The sequence below is a fragment of the Triticum dicoccoides genome, chromosome 2B, assembly GCF_002162155.2.
Source record: "Triticum dicoccoides isolate Atlit2015 ecotype Zavitan chromosome 2B, WEW_v2.0, whole genome shotgun sequence".
NCBI classification, from domain to species: Eukaryota; Viridiplantae; Streptophyta; class Magnoliopsida; order Poales; family Poaceae; genus Triticum; species Triticum dicoccoides.
The window spans coordinates 406,904,139-406,922,183 of NC_041383.1; the positions used below are offsets into that span (position 1 = coordinate 406,904,139).

Here is an 18,045-nt window from a genome sequence, read left to right on the forward strand (position 1 = left end):
AGCAGCAGCTCCGCCGCGCACCCCCTGCGCCGGCGAGCAACACTTACATGCGGGCCAGGTCTATCATAAACGTGTTTAAAATGGATGAATCTGTTGATTTACACACATGGTAGTTTTTAGTCAGAGATTAGCAAAAAAGTGGTAGTTTTCGGGACAAAATCGTAAAGTGATAGTTTTTCGTCACGGTTCCGTGAATTGTGATAGTTTTTGGTCAAATACTCTCGCTGTGATGACGGGATGATCCTCACGCCCAGGCGCCGCGTGCATCTTCCCCAGCACATCCTCTGGCAGCGTCTCGGGCACCCGCCAGATGGTGACCTCGACGCCAGGGACGGAGTCGGCGCCCTTCTTAATCTCCTCCGCAAGCGTCGCGACGTGTCCCCATGTCGAATAGTACCTGAATCGATGCAGATGAACAAAAAAAAATGGAGTAATAATCAAATCACTGAGCTAACTAGCCGGAACAAGAGTGAGCAGAGTATAGGCGGAGCATTACACGATGTAGATCTTGGTCGCCATTGCCGATCGGCAGCTAGACAATTCCACAGTAAAACTGGTTGTTTCCTAAATTGCTTTGCTTTGTCTTGCAGTATAGGTAGCTGGTGAAGAAACAAGCCGGACAGGCTCCGGTATTTGTAGGGGAGGCTGGAGCCTTGAGGATTGTTAATCTGACGTCTTGCAGTCGTGGCCTGCAGATTATATAAAAAGGTTGTTGAAAAAAAGAAGACGATCATCACCCGGCGGTGCTAATTATGAGTCTTGTGTAGTGGGTATAAAGAAGTGTGGTCAAACTCTGATTAACGTCGCGCCCGTTGCGTACGTGGTCATAGCGTCGATAATGACGTACGTACTGCCATGCTGTATGTTTTCCCCACGGAGTAGCTTGCATCCTCCATAGTCTGTGATTTCGTTAATAAACGGATACATAAATCCGAAATAATAAAACAAAATACAACCAAAAGGCCAAAAAGCCTTTTTCAAGGATACGTCAAGCAGATGTATCGAGATCAAAGATAGAAGATGCCAAGATGACGGGTTTTTACAAAGTTACAACACAACCCACAGCTGCACGAGCCCGAGACCGCATGCTAACTACTCGCTGCCCCTCAACCGATCTAACCTAGTTGGGAGCAATCTTGCCTCCCGCAGCAGGGTCGCAGCCCTCCAGTTATGTCCCTACACTTCGATCTGGCTGACGACCGTGTTCATGGATGGAGAAGCTCCGTTGAACACGATGTTATTCCTGTGTTTCCACAATGTCCAAGCCACTAGAGCGATCACTGTCCATGTTTCATTCCTCTTGTTCTTCTGGATGTTAAAAGGAGTCCACCCTCCTACGACCTCAGCCTCCGGCTCCGAAGTCCAGTGAGGCTTTCCCCGGTTACCCATGATGACGGACCATACTTGTCGAGCGAGAACACATTCAAGGAGCAGGTGATCGATCATTTTGGGCTCCTGATCGCAGAACGGGCATGCCACCGGATGAGGCAATAACCGTCGTTGTAATCTGTCCGCCGTCTAACATCTTTTATGTGTCGTCAGCCAGGAAAAGAACTTGCATGGTGCCGGTGCTATGGATTTCCAAATCTCCGTTGCTCCCGCCGACTCGATACGTGCAGCAAAATGAGCTCGATAGGCTGACCGAGCAGAGAACAAGCCATCTCCTTCCCAAGTCCAGACAATTTTGTCGTCAATCCCGTCCGCTAGTTCGACACTCCGTAGTCGGTCGACCAATTGTAGGAACTCTTGTATGGCCTGGGCGTCCATGTTGGGCGACACATCACGCCACCATTGCCCTGACATAGCTTGTCTCACTGTCCTGACTTTTGTTGCACTCCTCTTGACGACACCAAGTAGGTTTGGCAAGATATCGTGTATGCGGCTCTCGTGAAGCCACCAATCCGTCCAGAATAGGACCGTGGATCTGTCCCCAATGGTGCACTTTGTGGCTGCTCTGTAGATGGCTAGTAAGTCCGATGAGACTTGAATGTAGAATTTTGCCCATGGTCTGGCCGGATCCATCCGCGCCAGCCACGAACATCTCGCTCTCAGCGACATATTAAGTAGGCGCAGGTTGGGCACTCCCAAACCACCATACTCCTTCGGCGAGCAGACTTTGTCCCAGGCCACCAAACAATGCCCTCCATGCACGTCCTGGCGACCCTTCCACAGGATACCTCTACATATTTTGTTGGCGGCTTCTATCATTTTGATGGGCAGGTCCATCGTCATCATGGCGTGTATTATCTTAGGTGATGCAAATGACCAGCGAAGACAAAGTGAGAAAATTCAGATGCTTTTGTTTTTCAAATCCTGGACGTCAGTACCTGGACAAATTTACCCGGTCAGGTACATTCTACTCCCACTTGGACTTACATACCTGCAAGAGGAACAGGCATGGGTTGATGGAATTATTAATATATTGCTTAAACCTCATGGGCATATATATTTCGACAAAGGTAATATATTTATATCGTTGAGATACCAATTACACCCAGCCTATGCAACAACGCAATGTCGTAAAGACATTTCGGATGTACGCAGCCAAAGACAATAACAAGAAGAAAAAAAGAAAGATCCCGCAACAATGATCAATTTCTTGTAGCTGCAGCACGAACCAGCACCTAGACAATATCCGAAGTCCCAATTCTTCAAAAGTGATGCCTGCAAGAAGGAACTAGTGCAGAAACACCATCATCGCCTGATCCTAGATCTTAAGTTTTCACCCTGGACAAGATTTGCGCTCTCAAAACAATGCCTTCAACAAGGTCACTGCCAGGCACAACCAATTAAGGCCAGACCTTGGGCTTTCACCATGAAAGTTAAGACTCTGTACTCCGCCTGTATTGCCGCCCCCACTTGCCGATGCCACTGCCACAAGTCACAAATCACCAAGCAAAGTCCTCATCGCCACGAAGACTCGATCCGCCATTACCAGGTCTCAGACCTCAGCCACCATGACATTCTCTATCACTGCCTTCACCATGGAAATCGAAATACCTATGTGCCCCATGCTGTAAACAGGCAATGAAGCTTCGCGTCACACCCTCCTCAAGCCACTCGGGCTGAAATCAGAGTGCACACGACCTAATCCCATCTGATCCAGAAATCTACACGCGCCAAGCACCCAATGAAGATCTTCAGCGGAGCATTCCGAAACTTGTCAATGGCCAGATCTACGAGGGCCGACGACCGGAAGAAGACCATCTTAAAGCAAAAAGAACCAAAGGACCGAACTACCGCCGACTCCCAATAGCAGGCCAGAGAGCTCAGCGGGCACCACCGCCACCACCCGCACCACACGGAGATGAGAAGCTAAGCCGCATCGAGCCCCTCGAACGAGACGTCGTGCCGCCCTCGCGGCCACAACGTCAGTCGTGGTCGCCGGAGAAATCCAGGCCCGCCGCCCATCTCCGTCGTAGATCCCGCAACGAGAGATGATGGGGGCCCCGTCACCATCAGTCGCGCGAGAAGGATGAGGACTCTGTTGGGGAACGTTGCAGAAAATAAAAATTTTCTACGCTTCACCAATATCAATCTATGGAGTCATCTAGCAATGAGAGAGGGGAGTGCATCTACATATCCTTGTAGATCGCGAGCAGAAGCGTTCAAGAGAACGCGGTTGAGGGAGTCGTACTCGTCGTGATCCAAATCACCGAAGATCCTAGTGCCGAACGGACGGCACCTCCACGTTCAACACACGTACGGTTGGGGAAGACGTCTCCTCCTTCTTGATCCAGCAAGGGGAAGGGAGAGGTTGATGGAGATCCAGCAGCACGACGACGTGGTGGTGGAAGTAGCGGCGATCTCGGCAGGGCTTCGCCAAGCTCAGCGAGAGGGAGAGGTGTTGCGGATGGAGAGGGAGGCGCCAGGAGCAGGGGTGCGCAGCCCTCCCTCCCCCTTCTTTATATAGGGGCCCTGGGGGGCGCCGGCCCCCTAGAGATTGAATCTCAAGAGGGGGGGCGGCGGCCAAGGGGGGACTTGCCCCCCAAGCCAAGTGGGGCGCCCCCACCCCTAGGGTTTCCAACCCTAGGCGCAGGGGGAGGCCCAAGGGGGGCGCACCAGCCCACCAGGGGCTGGTTCCCTTCCCACTTGAGCCCATGGGGCCCTCTGGGATAGGTGGCCCCACCCGGTGGACCCCCGGGACCCTTCCGGTGGTCCCGGTACAATACCGGTGACCCCCGAAACTTTCCCGGTGGCCGAAACTGGACTTCCTATATACAATTCTTCACCTCCGGATCATTCCGGAACTCCTCGTGACGTCCGGGATCTCATCCGGGACTCCGAAAAACTTTTGGGTTACCGCATACTAATATCTCTACAACCCTAGCGTCACTGAACCTTAAGTGTGTAGACCCTACGGGTTCGGGAGACACGCAGACATGACCGAGACGACTCTCCGGTCAATAACCAACAGCGGGATCTGGATACCCATGTTGGCTCCCACATGCTCCTCGATGATCTCATCGGATGAACCACGATGTCGAGGATTCAAGTAATCCCGTATACAATTCCCTTTGTCAATCGGTACGTTACTTGCCCGAGATTCGATCGTCGGTATCCCAATACCTTGTTCAATCTCGTTACTGACAAGTCACTTTACTCGTACCGTAATGCATGATCCCGTGACCAAACACTTTGTCACATTGAGCTCATTATGATGATGCATTACCGAGTGGGCCCAGAGATACCTCTCCGTCATACGGAGTGACAAATCCTAGTCTCGATCCGTGTCAACTCAACAGATACTTTCGGGGATACCTGTAGTATACCTTTATAGTCACCCAGTTACGTTGTGACGTTCGGTACACCCAAAGCACTCCTACGGCATCCGGGAGTTACACGATCTCATGGTCTAAGGAAATGATACTTGACATTGGAAAAGCTCTAGCAAACGAACTACACGATCTTGTGCTATGCTTAGGATTGGGTCTTGTCCATCACATCATTCTCCTAATGATGTGATCCCGTTATCAATGACATCCAATGTCCATAGTCAGGAAACCATGACTATATGTTGATCAACGAGCTAGTTAACCAGAGGCTCACTAGGGACATGTTATGGTCTATGTATTCACACATGTCTTATGATTTCCGGATAACACAATTATAGCATGAATAATAGACAATTATCATGAACAAGGAAATATAATAATAATCATTTTATTATTGCCTCTAGGGCATATTTCCAACAGTTTCCCACTTGCACTAGAGTCAATAATCTAGTTACATTGTGATGAATCGAACACCCATAGAGTTCTGGTGTTGATCATGTTTTGCTCGCGGAAGAGGTTTAGTCAACAGATCTGCGACATTCAGATTCGTATGCACTTTGCAAATATCTATGTATCCATCTTGAACATTTTCACGAATGGAGTTGAAGCGACGCTTGATGTGCCTGGTCTTCTTGTGAAACCTGGGCTCCTTGGCAAGGGCAATAGCTCCAGTGTTGTCACAGAAGAGAGTGATCAGCCCTGACGCATTGGGTATGACTCCTAGGTCGGTGATGAACTCCTTCATCCAGATTGCTTCATGCGCTGCCTCCGAGGCTGCCATGTACTCCGCTTCACATGTAGATCCCGCCATGATGCTTTGCTTGCAACTGCACCAGCTTACTGCCCCACCATTCAAAATATACATGTATCCGGTTTGTGACTTAGTCATCCAGATCTGTGTCGAAGCTAGCGTTGACGTAACCCTTTACGACGAGCTCTTCGTCACCTCCATAAACGAGAAACATATCCTTAGTCCTTTTCAGGTACTTCAGGATATTCTTGACTGTTGTCCAGTGTTCCATGCTGGGATTACTTTGGTACCTTCCTACCAAACTTACGACAAGGTTTACATCAGGTCTGGTACACAGCATGGCATACATGATAGACCCTATGGCCGAGGCATAGGGGACGTCACTCATCTTTTCTCTATCTTCTACCATGGTCGGACATTGAGTCGAGCTCAATTTCACACCTTGCAACACAGGCAAGAACCCCTTCTTGGACTGATCCATATTGAACTTCTTCAATATCTTATCAAGGTATGTGCTTTGTGAAAGACCTATGAGGCGTCTTGATCTATCTCTATAGATCTTGATGCCTAATATGTAAGCAGCTTCTCCAAGGTCCTTCATTGACAAACACTTATTCAAGTAGGCCTTAATGCTGTCCAAAAGTTCTATATCATTTCCCATCAAAAGTATGTCATCCACATGTAATATGAGAAATGCTACAGAGCTCCCACTCACTTTCTTGTAAACACAGGCTTCTCCATAAGTCTGCATAAACCCAAACGCTTTGATCATTTCATTAAAGCGAATGTTCCAACTCCGAGATGCTTGCACCAGCCCATAGATGGAGCGCTGGAGCTTGCATACCTTGTTAGCATTCTTAGGATCGACAAAACCTTCCAGCTGCATCATATACAATTCTTCCTTAAGAAAGCCGTTAAGGAATGCCGTTTTGACGTCCATTTGCCATATCTCATAATCATAGAATGCGGCAATTGCTAACATGATTCGGACGGACTTAAGCTTCACTACGGATGAGAAGGTCTCATCGTAGTCAACCCCTTGAACTTGTCGATAACCCTTAGCGACAAGTCGAGCCTTATAGATGGTAACATTACCATCCACGTCCGTCTTCTTCTTAAATATCCATTTGTTTTCTATCGCTCGCCAATCATCGGGCAAGTCTGTCAAAGTCCACACTTTGTTTTCATACATGGATCCTATCTCGGATTGCATGGCTTCAAGCCATTTGTTGGAATCTGGGCCCGCCATTGCTTCTTCATAGTTCGAAGGTTCACCGTTGTCTAACAACATGATTTCCAGGACAGGGTTGCCATACCACTCTGGTGTGGAACGTGTCCTCGTGGACCTACGAACTTCAGTAGTAACTTGATCCGAAGTACCTTGATCATCATCATTAATTTCCTCTCTAGTCGGTGCAGGCACCACAGGAACATCTTCCTGAGCTACGCTACTTACCGGTTCAAGAGGTAGTACTTTATCAAGTTCCACTTTCCTCCCACTTATTTCTTTCGAGAGAAACTCTTTCTCTAGAAAGGACCCGTTCTTGGCAACAAAGATCTTGCCCTCGGATCTGAGATAGAAGGTATACCAAATGGTTTCCTTAGGGTAACCTATGAAGACGCATTTTTCCGACTTGGGTTCGAGCTTTTTAGGTTGAAGTTTCTTGACATAAGCATCGCATCCCCAAACTTTTAGAAACGACAACTTAGGTTTCTTCCCAAACCATAATTCATACGGTGTCGTCTCAACGGATTTAGATGGTGCCCTATTTAAAGTGAATGTAGTTGTCTCTAGAGCGTATCCCCAAAATGATAGCGGTAAATCGGTGAGTGACATCATAGATCGCACCATATCCAATAGAGTGCGATTACGACATTCGGACACACCATTACGCTGAGGTGTTCCAGGCGGCGTGAGTTGTGAAATGATTCCACATTTCCTTAAGTGCGTACCAAATTCGTGACTTAAATATTCTCCCCCACGATCTGATCGTAAGAACTTTATCTTTCGGTCATGTTGATTCTCTACCTCATTCTGAAATTCCTTGAACTTTTCAAAGGTCTCAGACTTGTGTTTCATCAAGTAGACATACCCATATCTACTCAAGTCGTCAATGAGAGTGCGAACATAACGATAGCCTCCATGAGCCTCAACGCTCATTGGACCGCACACATCAGTATGTATGATTTCCAATAAGTTGGTTGCTCGCTCCATTGTTCCGGAGAACGGAGTCTTGGTCATTTTACCCATGAGGCATGGTTCGCACGTGTCAAATGATTCGAAATCAAGAGACTCCAAAAGTCCATCTGTATGGAGCTTCTTCATGCGTTTGACACCGATGTGACCAAGGCGGCACTGCCACAGATATGTGGGACTATCATTATCAATCTTACATCTTTTGGTATTCACACTATGAATATGTGCAACATCATGTTTGAGATTCATTAAGAATAAACCATTGACCAGCGGGGCATGACCATAAAACATATCTCTCATATAAATAGAACAACCATTATTCTCGGATTTAAATGAGTAGCCATCTCGTATTAAACGAGATCCAGATACAATGTTCATGCTCAAAGCTAGCACTAAATAACAATTATTGAGGTTTAAAACTAATCCCATAGGTAAATGTAGAGGTAGCGTGCCGACGACGATCACATCGACCTTGGAACCATTCCCGACGCGCATCGTCACCTCGTCCTTCGCCAGTCTCCGCTTATTCCGCAGCTCCTGTTTTGAGTTACAAATATGAGCAACCGCACCGATATCAAATACCCAGGAGCTACTACAAGTACTGGTAAGGTACACATCAATTACATGTATATCACATATACCTTTAGTGTTGCCAGCCTTCTTGTCCGCTAAGTATTTGGGGCAGTTCCGCTTCCAGTGTCCCTTTCCCTCGCAATAAAAGCACTCAGTCTCAGGTTTGGGTCCATTCTTTGGCTTCTTCCCGACAACTGGTTTACCGGGCGCGGCAACTCCCTTGCCGTCCTTCTTGAAGTTCTTCTTACCCTTGCCTTTCTTAAAACTAGTGGTTTTATTGACCATCAACACTTGATGTTCCTTTTTGATTTCCACCTCTGCTGATTTCAGCATTGAAAATACTTCAGGAATAGTTTTCACCATCCCCTGCATATTGTAGTTCATCACAAAGCTCTTGTAGCTAGGTGGGAGCGACTAAAGGATTCTGTCAATGACCGCCTCGTCCGAGAGGTTAATATCCAGCTGGGACAAGCGGTTGTGCAACCCAAATATTTTGAGTATGTGCTCACTGACAGAACTATTTTCCTCCATCTTACAACTGTAGAACTTGTCGGAGACTTCATATCTCTCAACCCGGGCATGAGCATGGAAAACCATTTTCAGCTCTTTGAACATCTCATGTGCTCCGTGTTGCTCAAAACGCTTTTGGAGCCCCGGTTCTAAGCTGTAAAGCATGCCGCACTGAACGAGGGAGTAATCATCAGCACGCGACTGCCAAGCGTTCATAACGTCTTAGTTCTCTGGAATGGGTGCTTCACCTAGTGGTGCTTCTAGGACATATGCTTTCTTGGCAGCTATGAGGATGATCCTCAGGTTCCGGACCCAGTCCGTATAGTTGCTGCCATCATCTTTCAGCTTGGTTTTCTCTAGGAACGCGTTGAAGTTGAGGTTGACATGAGCGTTGGCCATTTGATCTACAAGACATTTTGCAAAGGTTTTTAGACTAAGTTCATGATAATTGAGTTCATCTAATCAAATTATTTAATGAACTCCCACTCAGATTAGACATCCCTCTAGTCATCTAAGTGATACATGATACGACTCAACTAGACCGTGTCCGATCATCACGTGAGACAGACTAGTCATCATCGGTGAGCATCTCCATGTTGATCGTATCTTCCATATGACTCATGTTCGACCTTTCAGTCTCTTGTGTTCCGAGGCCATGTCTGTACATGCTAGGCTCGTCAAGTCAACCTAAGTGTTTTGCATGTGTAAATCTGGCTTACACCCATTGTATGTGAACGTTAGAATCTATCACACCCGATCATCACGTGGTGCTTCGAGACAACGAACTTTCGCAACGGCGCACAGTTAGGGGGAACACTTTTCTTGAAATTATTGTGAGGGATCATCTTATTTACTACCATCGTTCTAAGCAAATAAGATGCAAAAAACATGATAAACGTCACATGCAATCAAACAGTGACATGATATGGCCAATATCATATTGCTCCTTTGATCTCCATCTTCGGGGCGTCATGATCATCATCGTCACCGGCATGACACCATGATCTCCATCATCATGATCTCCATCATCGTGTCTTCATGAAGTTGTCACACCAACGATCACTTCTACTTCTATGGCTAACGGTTTAGCAATAAAGTAAAGTAATTTACATGGCGTTATTCAATGACACGCAGGTCATACAAAAAATAAAGACAACTCCTATGGCTCCTGCCAGTTGTCATACTCATCGACATGCAAGTCGTGATTCCTATTACAAGAACATGATCAATCTCATACATCACATATATTTCATTCATCACATCCTTTTGGCCATATCACATCACAAGGCATATGCTGCAAAAACAAGTTAGACGTCCTCTAATTGTTGTTGCATGTTTTTACGTGGCTGCTATAGGTTTCTAGCAAGAATGTTTCTTACCTACGTAAAACCACAACGTGATATGCCAATTTCTATTTACCCTTCATAAGGACCCTTTTCGTCGAATCCGATCCGACTAAAGTGGGCGAGATAGACACCCGCTAGCCACCTTATGCAACTAGTGCATGTCAGTTGGTGGAACCTATCTCACGTAAGCGTACGTGTAAGGTCGGTCCGGGCCGCTTCATCCCACGATGCCGCCGAAACAAGATAAGACTAGTAATGGCAAGAAAATTGACAATATCTACGCCCACAACAAGATTGTGTTCTACTCGTGCATAGAAACTACGCATAGACCTAGCTCATGATGCCACTGTTGGGAACGTTGCGGAAAATATAAAAAATTACGCTTCACCAAGATCAACCTATGGAGTCATCTAGCAACGAGAGAGAGGAGTGCATCTAGATACCCTTGTAGATCGCGAGTGGAAGCGTTCAAGAGAACGGGGTTGAGGGAGTCGTACTCGTCGTGATCCGAATCACCGAAGATCCTAGTGCCGAACGGATGGCACCTCCGCGTTCAACACACGTACGGTTGGGGAAGACGTCTCCTCCTTCTTGATCCAGCAAGGGGAAGGGAGAGGTTGATGGAGATCCAGCAGCATGACGGCGTGGTGGTGGAAGTAGCGGCGATCTCGGTAGGGCTTCGCCAAGCTCAGCGAGAGGGAGAGGTGTTGCGGAGGGAGAGGGAGGCGCCAGGAGCAGGGGTGCGCAGCCCTCCCTCCCCCCTCTTTATATAGGAACCCTGGGGGGGGCGCCGGCCCCCTAGAGATTGAATCTCAAGGGAGGGGCGGCCAAGGGGGGGACTTTCCCCCCAAGCCAAGTGGGGCGCCCCCACCCCTAGGGTTTCCAACCCTAGGCATAGGGAGAGCCCCAAGGGGGGCGCACTAGCCCACCAGGGGCTGGTTCCCTTCCCACTTCAGCCCATGGGGCCCTCTGGGATAGGTGGCCCCACCCGGTGGACCCCCGGGACCCTTCCGGTGGTCCCGGTATAATACCGGTGACCCCCAAAACTTTCCCGGTGGCCGAAACTGGACTTCCTATATACAATACTTCACCTCCGGATCATTCCAGAACTCCTCGTGACGTCCGGGATATCATCCGGGACTCCGAACAACTTTTGAGTTACCGCATACTAATATCTCTACAACCCTAGCGTCACTGAACCTTAAGTGTGTAGACCCTACGGGTTCGGGAGACACGCAGACATGACCGAGACGACTCTCCGGTCAATAACCAACCGCGGGATCTGGATACCCATGTTGGCTCCCACATGCTCCTCGATGATCTCATCGGATGAACCACGATGTCGAGGATTCAAGTAATCCTGTATACAATTCCCTTTGTCAATCGGTACGTTACTTGCCCGAGATTCGATCGTCGGTATCCCAATACCTCGTTCACTCTTGTTACCGGCAAGTCACTTTACTCGTACCGTAATGCATGATCCCGTGACCAAACACTTGGTCACATTGAGCTCATTATGATGATGCATTACCGAGTGGGCCCAGAGATACCTCTCCGTCATACGGAGTGACAAATTCCAGTCTTGATCCGTGTCAACTCAACAGATACTTTTGGGGATACCTGTAGTATACCTTTATAGTCACCCAGTTACGTTGTGACATTTGGTACACCCAAAGCACTCCTACAGCATTCGGGAGTTACACGATCTCATGGTCTAAGGAAATGATACTTGGCATTGGAAAAGCTCTAGCAAACGAACTACATGATCTTGTGCTATGCTTAGGATTGGGTCTTGTCCATCACATCATTCTCCTAATGATATGATCCCGTTATCAATGACATCCAATGTCCATAGTCAGGAAACCATGACTATATGTTGATCAACGAGCTAGTCAACTAGAGGCTCACTAGGGACATGTTATGGTCTATGTATTCACACATGTATTATGATTTCCGGATAGCACAATTATAGCATGAATAATAGACAATTATCATGAACAAGGAAATATAATAATAATCATTTTATTATTGCCTCTAGGGCATATTTCCAACAGACTCACCACTGCCGCCAGCCTCGCGGCCTTAGACCGGAGGTGTCCTTCATCGGCGGTGAGGGGAGTGGGATCGAAGGAGGAAGGGGTGGCTGCGCTCGTGGGACCGGCCCGAGTCACCCCTCTTGGGAGCGGAGTGGGGCCGATCCTATTTTTTCGCTCGGTAGAACTGTTTTCATGGGCAAGTTAGAGTAATCCTAATCTATCCTATATTTTCTAAACAATCATGATACTCAACATCCCCACAGTCACAATGGTAATGACGCAGACGGTGAGACTGGAGAAGAATCTGAAGGCCATAAGCCGATGGACACCCCCCACAGTCTTAATGGTAGATATATCACGAAAGTTATGGCTTGAGTGAAAACCAACAAGGTTGCTCAAGCAATGTGGTAGCCCTTTGTGTCGATATCGTTGTTACCAAGAGCGGAGGTCGTGGTCGAGGTAGCAGTGCAAGGGAAGCCTTGGTTGATGTCGAGTCGGGGGTGGCCGGTGCCGAGGTAGTCACCATGGAGCCGTGGGTGCAAGGAGATGCCATGTTAGCCAGGGGCACGGTTGTGCATGCCAGGAAGAAGACATGGTGTACGAGGCGCCACACCGGGTTTGCCAAGCCCGAGGACACGTCGGGGATGAATGCACACATCAATGTTGCCAGCACCGTGCATGCGTAGGGGATGTAGTCGGTGTTGACATGGCGCCTACTAGGCCAAGCCTGGGGACACGTCGTGGATGAAGGCACACGTCGGTGTTGCCAACACCGGGCATGCGTAGATGTGGAACAACATGAGCTATACGCCATGTCGGAGAAACCAGCAGAGGAGGACTCAATGACTATTGCGGCGCCAATCAACGTGGGATAGGAGGTGCCAATGTTGTCTGTGGTTGTCGGAGTAGATGAAGTGGCCGGGGAATATGACGACAACGCCAACGTTGAGCTGGTGTTGGATGAAGATGAAGATGTGGTTGGTGATGTGGTCGGCAAAAAACCAGAGGCAGCTTGTGGGGGTCCATGTCGATCGTCGGAGCACAACGGCGGTACTCGAAGTAGGTGAGGAAGAAACCAACAATGTGAAAATACGGTGCACGGACGATGGCGGTCCCGCGCCTAGGAAGGCGGCGCGACACATACCACGTAGAAGTCGACTCGCGGGAACGGCGGAGTCAACCGCATGTCATGGCGCTAACAGGGCAAAATGTGGCAGCGCGCCTGTCAGGGTGACGATGGGAAGACCTTAGGGCGGCAGCATGGACCGCGTGTCATGGCGCTACGTCTCGAAGGGGTGACACAGCAGCAGCGCGCGGGTCGGCACAACATGGGGACCGCCTTTGGGCGAAAACGTGTACCACGTGCTACCGCATGGAGGACCACAGGCAACGGACAGTGGCTGGATGGGGTGACGCAATGGTAGCCCGTTGCGAAGGCCGCGCTGGACTCGGGGACGATCTTCACGCGACCTGCGAAAGCGCGCAGAAATAACTGATTGGACCAGTCGCGCGCGCAGGGATGGGGCGGATGCGGACATGCGGGTGATTAATCCAATCGCTCGTGAGGTCGCGGGCATTGCTCGGTGATGATATCAAAGTCACAGACGATGGAGGAAGCATCAACGGGTCCCGGTGAGCAGGCGCGTGATCTCGTCGGTCCAGGGGATGACAGACGATGAAGAACGACGGGCAAACGTAAGCACGCAGCAGAGTGTCAAGTGACGCGCAACACAACAAACAACGCGCGTAGGACGCGAGGCAGCCATGGGTCACGCAGTGCCTAACTGGAGTTGAACGCAAGCGACCGCCGTACCCAGCGGCATGAAGTCAGGATCGTGATGCGACCAATCTGGGGCAGTGGCGAGGTCTATGGAGAGCCCCGATCCAATCATGGTGACAATTACCGACACAGAGTGACGGGCGGCCGCCGCATGTCGCGCGAGGCCGCTGTGTCGCAGAAGAGGCCGATGGAGTCGACGTCGAGTAGAGGCGCGCGAGGGCCGACAGACGGTGGTGGATGACGCAAACCGATCTTAGATCAAAAAACCAGAAAAGAAAACGTCGATCACGATAACTGTTAAGAGAGAGAAAAACCCGGATCAAAGTATCGGTAAAAAGACTCTAGGGCAGCCGATCAACGCGATCGGCGGACGAACCCTAGGTAAAGGCGGCGTGGCCTCTGGTGGATATCATGAAGATTGACCTACCCGGAGGGGGGGTCGTATAGAATCGGGGTTAGGCCCAGGCCTTGTAAGAGCATAGAGAAGGATTGGTGAAATTATTGATGTATTGCTTGAACCTTTTGGGCATATATATATAGGAGTAACATGACCTCTCTGAGAAGGGCGTTTAGGCTCCCGAGAGCACATGCTCCCCGGTGAACAATAACGCGAAAAAATATATTAAATATTTTCAAAATATTCTGTATTTTTTTGGATGCTAGTTCGAGCATGCTTGACAATTTTCATGTGAAACGGAATAGCAGTGTTTCGTCGGTTGAAATAAATAAATTTGGGGTGACATTTTGGGATAACATTTGGTGTTCATATTTTTTTCACATGCCAAAATGCTTAACCTTTTTGTCTCAAATTTTGCAGGTAGTATTTGGATGTGACTATAAAAAATTTGTCTCAATTTTTTAAACATTTTAAAAATATATTTTTAGGCCTGGGAGCACGTGCTCCTGGAAGCCTAATTAAATTTCCACCTGTTTGAGTGCTACGTATATACTCCCTCCGTTCCTAAATATTTGTCTTTCTAGAGATTTCAACAAGTGACTACATACGGAGCAAAATGAGTAAATCTACACTCTAAAATAAGTCTACATACATCCATATGTTGTGTCCATTTGAAATGCCTAGAAAGACAACTATTTGGGAACGGAGGGAGTATATTTTATAAACAATCACGATACTATGCAGTACCTTTGGAAAGAGAAAATTAAATAGCTCAAGTTGTGCAAATTTGGAAGCTTCCACTGGGTGTACGTGCTTGGTCATGCACACGCAACTAACGTATGATGACCATTTGTTTGTGTCACGTACGGCATGACCTTTTGTGTGATGCAGCGCGCGCATCATCGACATGTGTAGAGAGCCAGTCAAGTGACGTGACGTGATTAACTAGTTGCATTTTTCATTCCTCGGTCAGGCCAGCTAGCGGCCGCCGCCGGCGGAAAGATAGGGACAGTCACCTGCGAGTTGGTTATCCGTGCACGTCATGTATGCGTCATGCTGAAGTTCGTACAGAATGGTAAACTGCCGCTACTACTAAGTAGGTTCTCCCTTCGTTCTTAAATGCAGTATAAGTCTTTATAAATATTTCAACGAGGACTACATATGGATGTATATAGACGTAGTGTCCATAAATCTCTAAAAGGATTTATATTTAAAAATGGAGGGAGTATTTTGCACAATTCTGACCCTGCCATCACCTCCGTAACTAAATTAGGTAATCGGTTCCAAGATATGAGACCCTTAAATGACTCGCAGAATGAGAGAGCAAGTACAAGGTTTCCCCCTCGAAGCGGCTTCAAAAGTTTGCATCATCACCTCTGATGATTACTAACGACTACATAAATTATCGACATTAGGCAACTTCAACAAACCGGAGTTCACTCCCAAATGTCTACCCCCAGATAATCCGGACACTTTTGGCCATCCAATGACGATCATCAAATTTGTCCGGACAAGTCCAAATGTTCGGAATCCCACAAACTAAAATCAAAACCCGAGAGGTTTGCGGGCGTCCGGACCTTCGCCACATAGGCATCCGACACTATCGTCCCGCACCAAAACCTCACATGGCATCCGCTTTTCTCACCCCGTCCCTCCCGCATGTGCTATGTACCCACATCCCGAGAGACTGCCGCTGACGCTATACCATCTAGGCCTTGCTGGACCTCCGCTGCTCCACCCAGGAGCCCGCCACACTTTACCTACTCCACCCTTCCACCCTTTATCCACCCGCCGGCCACCGCCTAGGAAACCGCCACCCATGCAGATGTCGTCCATGGCGGACACCACGCCTTGCAAGCGTTTGTCCAAATGAAATAGCCATTTTTAAAGTTTTTGTTGTTTACTATGAAGCAAACACGGTGGATTCAGACAAGGAGCACTTCTACAACTAATTCATGAATTCGCCTCGTTGGATGAGGAATATGAGGATGAAATGGTGGTGATGAAAGCGGTTCTTGAAGACGCTGAGCGTGCAGAGGAGCATGTTCTCAATTACTAGAGATCAATGAAGGGATACTACTTTGTCCCCCATGCGTTATTCCAGTCCTATTTCCACCATTGATTTTGGATGCGGTGAAATGTGTTCAATCGCTTCTATAATGATGTCACGACCTATGATGACTACTTCACCTTGAGGAAGGATGTCATTGGAACCATTGGGTTTTGGTTACCAAAAAGTGCATGGCTGCATTGCTAATGCTTCCTGCGGCACGAATGCATATTCATGAGAGGAGTAACTCTAGATATCTAAAAGCACATGCCTTGAAGAGATGTTCAGATTTGCCACTACCATGGCCAAGATGTTTGGATTGGAGTACTTGAGAGAACCAATTAACGAAGACACTACAAGGCTCATGGCACATAGAGACGCAAAAGGGTGGCCAGAATGCTGAGATCCCTGATTGCCTGCATCGGAAATGAAAGGACGGTCCATATGCTCAACAAGGGCAACTAAAACATGTGTCCGAATAAGTTAAATTGAAGGCTGAACTATTTTATTTCAAAACTTTACATTTGTATTATAATATTTATATTTGAATTATTGTTGCATTGGAATATTTGCACAACATAATTATTAACAAGTTTTGCTATATTTTTTATTATTCGGAGTGCTCCGGATATAGAAAAAAACTACAAGGATTGGGCGCACTTTGCTGCAGGGTTGGTGTTGTTGGGATTTTATTAATAAAAGAATTGGTTTGGCATGCAGGGAAGATGATAACTTGTGTTTTTTTTATATAATGTGGTATTTTGATGGTCTCTTTCTAAGGGTATAATTATGTGTTATCTGCAAATTAATCCACATGTATGCAGAAATGTTTCTTGATGTGGTGGTCACATGTATTATATCAGTGTTGTAGTGTCGCATGTTTGCATTTATTTTTCGTGAGGTGATGAGGGTGTGTGATTGCTGGTTGTTGTAGATTGATTTGAGAGATCATTGACTAGTCAAAATCGTGACCCAAATTCAAAATTGAACACCTCACTTGAGTGAAAGAGTTCCTTGAGAAATTGTTGACCAAGTCAAAAATTGGGGACTCATTCAAAATCATATTGTTGCTACAGTGTTGCATGTTGGCATTTTTATTTTTTGCCAGGTGATGAAAGCGTGTTTGAGACTGATATATTTTTATAATCTAGTTGCTGCCGATTTGAGAAATCTTGACCAATCAAAATCATGAACAAAATTTAAAATTAAACACCCCACTTGAATGAGAGAGTTCCTTTAAAAGCCGTTGAGCATGTTAAAATTGAAAATAATTTTGCTAAAGCACATCTAAATATGGCACGAGTATTGCACATCCAAATTCTATGTCATTGATCTTACCTGGAGATTCGTGTGGGTATTTTTTTCTTTTTTTATTTTCTGCTTGATTGAGTCATTTAGATATGCAATAATTAAGATACATATTAAAATCCAATCTGAAACTAACATACTCAATAGATTAGTGGTGAACATTTCATGCTTGTGATTGAATGACCGGCGCCCCATCAACTGTCACGGACACATCCATATATATCCGCACACATTTGATGATGTTCGATTGATGAATCAAGTTGGAATTACCGTTATCCCATCGCTGGATCGCCCCTCTAGGAATTTGGGTATCCAACATGCT

The 18,045-nt window shown here is 47.3% G+C and overlaps 1 pseudogene; it reads right to left on the minus strand.

Moving 5' to 3' along the window:
• LOC119367768 overlaps positions 1 to 588 on the minus strand; it is a 1,884-nt pseudogene extending 1,296 nt beyond the window's left edge.
• Positions 589 to 18,045: the final 17,457 nt, after the last annotated feature.